The sequence below is a fragment of the Aegilops tauschii genome, chromosome 2, assembly GCF_002575655.3.
Source record: "Aegilops tauschii subsp. strangulata cultivar AL8/78 chromosome 2, Aet v6.0, whole genome shotgun sequence".
Classification (NCBI taxonomy): domain Eukaryota; kingdom Viridiplantae; phylum Streptophyta; class Magnoliopsida; order Poales; family Poaceae; genus Aegilops; species Aegilops tauschii.
In genome coordinates, this window is record NC_053036.3 from 294,878,397 (window position 1) to 294,884,387 (window position 5,991).

Genomic DNA, 5,991 nt, shown 5'->3' on the forward strand with positions numbered 1-5,991 from the left:
CCACAACGTGACTTAGAGCGGCGCCGCTGACGCCGGCGTTTTGGCTGTATCACAGGAGGTTCATCCTCAACTAGATCTTCTTTGTCATCGTCGTTAGTTCTTTTAGGTGTATCCACCATGTACACGTCGTAAGAAGAGGTGGCCGTCCAGCGTCCGGTAAACGGCGGGCTTTGGCCCTGCTCCTCATCGGGATCGTCGTCCATACCGTCGATGTCTTCGGAGCCGTAATCGAGCATGTCGGTTAAATCTTCGACAGTGGCTATGAAGTGGGCAGTGGGTGGGAAGTGAAGTTCTCCGTCATCAGCCTCCAGCTCGAATTGGATATAATTCAGCTGCGAGCCCCCCGCCAAGGATAGTGCTTTTAGCGAGTTTAACACATCGCCCAAAGGCGAGTGCGGAAAAATGTCCGCGGAGCTGAATTCGACGATCGAAGACTGATCGAGCTCGACGCAAGTGGACGCACATGGTTTGGAACCTGTAGCCGGAAACGAGTCCGAGGCTCCGGTGACACAGATTCCACTCAAGGTTGGGTATGTGTGCGGCTCTGACGCCGCTGGGACTGCGGCATCCGTGGCGGGGTTGAGCTTCCCGTCTTCGGATGGTGCGATCTGCTCCGGATCTAAGGCCAGAGCAGTTACAGGTGTTATCTCCTGGGTATGGTCCGATGACAGATTTAAGTCATGTTCATCGTTGACGGGGAGCGGCTGCCGTGGTCTCGAATCCATCGAAGATCAAGTCTCCGCGGATATCCGCGACGTAGTTCAAGCTCCTGAATCTGACCTGACGGCCAGGGACGTAGCTATCGATCTGCTCCAGATGGCCAAGCAAGTTGGCCCGCAGTGCGAAGCCGCCGAACACAAAGATCTGTCCGGGGAGGAAGACTTCTCCTTGGACAACATTGTTGTAGATGATTGAAGGGGCCATCAAACCTTTTGAGGACGACACAGTGGAACTCTCAATGAAAGCACCAATGTCGGTGTCAAAACCGGCAGATCTCGGATAGGGGGTCTCGAACTGTGCGTCTAAGGTCGATGGTAACAAGAGACAGGGGACGCGATGTTTACCCAGGTTCGGGCCCTCTCTATGGAGGTAATACCCTACTTCCTGCTTGATTGATCTTGATGAATATGAGTATTACAAGAGTTGATCTACCACGAGATCGTGATGGAAAAACCCTAGAAGTCTAGCCTGTATGACTATGATTATGATTCTTGGCCTCTACGGACCTAGCCCTCCGGTTTATATACACACCGGAGGGATCTAGGGTTACATAATATCAGTTACAGAGAAAGGAATCTTCATATTTGGACGCTAAGCTTGCCTTCCACGCCAAGGAGAGTCCCATCCGGACACGGGAGAGAGTCTTCGGTCTTGTATCTTCACAACCCTTTAGTCCGGCCCATGTCCAACAGGCCGGACGCCCGATGACCCCTTAGTCCAGGACTCCCTCAGTGACTAGTAGTGTTGATTACATCTTGTAGTTGATTACTATATGGTTTATTTGGTGGAAGATTATATGTTCAGATCCATTATGCTATTTAATACCCCTCTGATCTTGAGCATGATTATCATTTGTGAATACTTACTTTTGTTCTTGAGGTCATGGGAGAAATCATGTTGCAAGTAATCATGTGAACTTGATGTGTGTTCGATATTCTGATAATATGTATGTTGTGATTCCCTTAGTGGTGTCATGTGAACGTTGACTACATGACACTTCACCATATTTGGGCATAAGGGAATGCATTGTGGAATAGTAATTAGATGATGGGTTGCGATACTGACAGAAGCTTAAACCCCAGTTTATGCGCTATTCCGTAAGGGACCGATTGGATCCAAAAGTTTAATGCTATGGTTAGAATTTATTCTTAATATTTTTCCCGTAGTTGCGGATGCTTGCGGGAGGGTTAGTCATAAGTAGGATGTTTGTTCAAGTAAGAACATCACCTAAGCACCAATCCATCCACATATCAAATTATCAAACTAGCGAACACAAATCGAACCAACATGATGAAAGTGACTAGATGAAATTCCCGTGTACCCTCAAGAACGCTTTGCTTACTATAAGAGACCGTTTTGGCCTGTCCTTTGCCTCAAAAGGATTGGGCTACCTTGGTGCACTTTTATTATTACTATCATTAATTGCTCATTACAAAAATATCTTGCTATCAAACTACTCTGTTACTTACAATTTCAACACTTGCAGACATTACCTTGCTGAAAACCGCTTGTCATTTCCTTCTGCTCCTTGTTGGGTTTGATACTCTTACTTATCGAAAAGAGCTGCAATTGATCCCCTATACTTGTGGGTCATGAACTGCCACCAAGCTACAAAGGCTTCGTGATGGACTATAATATGCAAGGGATGACAAAAACGATTCCCGAGCTCTTCGCAATGCTACAAGCCGCGGAGATAGAAATCAATAAGGAGCACCAAGTGTTGATGGTTAGCAAGACCACTAGATTAAAGAAAAAGGGCAAGGGAAAGAAAGGGAACTTCAAGAAGAATGGCAAGCAAGTTGCCTCTCCCGTGAAGAAGCCCAAAGCTGGACCCAAGCCTGAAACTGAGTGCTTCTACTACAAACAAAATGGTCACTGGAAGCGGAACTGCCCCAAATACTTGGCAGATAAGAAGGATGGCAATGTGAAAAAAGCTATATTTGATATACATGAACTACAAACAAAAACCTCCCTACAGCAACGAATATCTAGCAACGATGATGGCATATGTGTTGTTTGGCTAAACCTCCCACCTCCCACGATGAGCCAACCTCCCACGATGATGCATATCCATATCCACTGAGGTATCGAGTCCACCTCCACGTTATGTGCACCTGCTCCCCGCAAATAGCACGCAGCCAAGCAGAGTTGTAAAAAAGGGCAGGTCTTTCTCGCCGCCAATTCCTCTCTCTCACCGGCCGTACTCCCCCAACCTCTCTGCTCGGATCCTCCAGCGCAGCTACATTCTCTGCGCCCCCTCCATGCACCCCCGCATCAGCCCAGTCGCCATGGGTCACCAGACACGGCTCCCGACCGTCATCTAATCTGACGGCCGGACGGACCGGCGTCTCCGCACACGCGCGACTACTAGCTTGGGGTCGACGGGGCTGCTCCCTCCCCCCAGGCTACACCGACCTCGGGTAAGGCACTCATCCCCTCTGCTCTCTTACCGTTCCCGCTGCTGACCACCTACACGACCACCGTGCCTCACGCGTGAGCCCGAGGGCGGGACACACACCATGCACATCACCTCCGTGCCTCTTCCCCTGGTGTCTTACTGCTGCCTCCTGCTGTTCGACACGACCGCCTGACCCTCTGCTGCGGCCGGCGGCCAACGTCGTTCCCCGAAGCGCCGCCTCGGCATCCCTCTCCCAACCACGATGGGGTTCTTGACTGTGCCTCCAGCTCTGCGCAGGACCATCACGATTGTGTGTTCCTCTCCTAATTAAAATCCTGGTACATATTCTCTGCCGATTCATGCGCAAGTAGTGTGTATTCCTATTCTGGTTGATACGCAAGTAATGTGTGCTCATTGGAAGTTGGTAAGTATTTGTCAGATATAAAGAGTGGGAAGCAGCACAATGAACTACAGTTGAGTTTTAGAAATAATTGTTCGTATAATCAAATTGAGGATTGTTCATCTTCAGAGGTGAACTATTATTAGGAAAATGTTCACAATGAACTCTATTTTAAAAGTTAACAATGAACTCTATTTTAATAGTTAACTTCTTATTAGGAAAATGTAGGTGTCACAATCCTGACCCCCCTGTTCATGTTAGGTCTTCAAGGACCTGATTTAGCTTGACCATGTGCTTTTGATCCGGCGAACCACAAGCTAACAATAATCTGCTATGTGCCTGCAGAAAATCCTCTAAGAAATATGCTTCCAACAACTGTTTATATGATCAACTCGTCAGGAATAGGTACACAGCAAACAACAACTTATGGGAGCTTGGTATTATATTTCTGGTCAACTCCTCTGAAATAGTTGCAAAGGAAACAGCACGATGTTTATCCAAAATGGGGAACTATTTTTACGTAATGGGAACCTTGACAGTTCAGTAGTTTAGTTATTCAGGAAAAACAAAAGGACTTGGTGCTTATACGGTTAGAAGAACTCCCTTTTCTCTTTAGTGTGCATTTTCAATTAAATTAAAAGTATAGGTGCATGTGCAAGTTGGCTATATACTGCCAATCACAAACTGAAAGGCTCATACCTATGAGGAAATGACATTGCCTATAGGCTCAGCATACTTAGTGCGTCAACAGGAGCAAGGATCATATTGTACATATCTGCTAGTGAGTTGTCGATAAAAGTACTAAAAAAATCTCAATTATCAGATGAATAAATAAGCTGATAGTAGTTTTCATGTGTTCTTGTAGTTCGATTGCATTTATATTCTGCTTTCATGGAAGTTAACAATGGGTTATGTCATATTCAGGGGTTCTGCCTGAAGCAGTACGTAGCTTTCCAGAATCCTTCTCGCTAGAGTCGTGTAGAATCCAGGACAATTTCTTCTCCCCATCACTTTGGTGTCCTGTTATGGAACCAATTATACACCAGTCTGGTACATCCACTGTCCACTTATCTTTTTATTTTTATTTGAGAAGAGTCCACTTATCTTTTATGCCTACATATATTGGTAGTGTTCGTATTTAATTCCTGTGCAATTCCTAGTCAGCTCCAATTTATGACGACACTCAGACAGGAATACAGGTAGAGCTATCTTGAATCCTCTACATATATGTAATGCAGGAGCATTTGTACAGTTGATACTTAATTTTTCAGTTAATAAAAAATATAAAAACTATGTGTATGGGATGTCCAATAGTGGAAGAAATGTGTATGACCTATGTATAGCTCTAGATATCCCTTCGATTTTCAGTACAAAATATCGTGATGTACTCAAGTGAATGGGGCATATTTTAAAAGTGGTTATGGAGCAAAATAACTATTATGTAGGTACGCTATATTCATTATACATAGACTATGCTTAGATTGCATTATGCAACTTGTACACGTATATATCTTCATAGATAATTCCATTCAGCATGCATGAACAACAATTTGAGAATGGCACCAAAACAACCTATATACTGTATATTGTTTTGGTGTGATATCTTCTTTTATTGATTCTTATATTAGGCGCTCAAGGCTTCCTATACATCAAATGAGTGCCTACAATGACTAGAGGTAAAATCATTTTAGTCATCACCCCTTCATAGACCATGTTTTGATTGTATTCTCATTGCATCTTCGAACTTTGGGAAATATATGTTCAGTTGATATGGCCACTCAAGATGTTGGATATATTGGTCATGTAGCTGGCTTAGTTATCTCATGGCCTTCAACCTTTGTATGTGACTTCTCCTTTTTATTGCTTTGTTGAGCTGATTTTTTATTTATTTCTCTAATGATACATTACCTATGTCTCTTTTTTGTTGTTGTACGTTGAAGATAAATGGATGGTGCACAGCTGAGTTGATTGCAAGGTGGAGAATGGGGCTGCTACCATATAGATTTAAGTTAATTTTATAGAATGTCATTTTCATGCTCAATGTACAGAAGTCATGTATATCTCAATGTATAGAAATCATGTATATGTATTCTTTGGATTGCATTCCATTTAATGCAACTGACTCGATTTAATATATGAGATCTTTCTGTTTTATGGATTGTTGCTTATGTGCACTATCGATGTTGATGTAGTAACTATTATTGGTAGTATATAAAATACTAGTAATTTTTCATGCTAAATCGGTTTGTGTAGGTTACCACCAACGCATATGAAGTGTTGTTAGGCTGCAACTATATATGTTGCTATCTTGCAATGTTTCCTCATGTAGATTACCAACACAATTATATCCGTTGTTGTAGACCCTAGCAACGCCACCAACAACAACGCATATTAATCCGTTGGTGTAGACCTTAGCAACGGTTATATGGACATACGACGACGCATTGATCCGTTGCTAAAGGGGGGATCCTCT

General features: G+C 43.9%; 1 long non-coding RNA gene across 3 annotated transcripts; it reads left to right on the plus strand.

Moving 5' to 3' along the window:
* The first annotated feature begins 2,791 nt into the window (after positions 1-2,791).
* Positions 2,792-5,672, plus strand: LOC109742271 (uncharacterized). Of its 3 annotated transcripts, XR_006669984.1 has the most exons (6): positions 2,792-3,456; positions 3,864-3,923; positions 4,443-4,568; positions 5,147-5,194; positions 5,284-5,357; positions 5,459-5,672. It is a non-coding gene; the product is annotated as an uncharacterized lncRNA (long non-coding RNA). The 3 variants fall into 3 exon arrangements; XR_005767956.2 differs by having other exon boundaries at positions 3,864-4,568; XR_006669983.1 differs by lacking the exon at positions 3,864-3,923.
* The last annotated feature ends 319 nt before the right edge of the window (positions 5,673-5,991 follow it).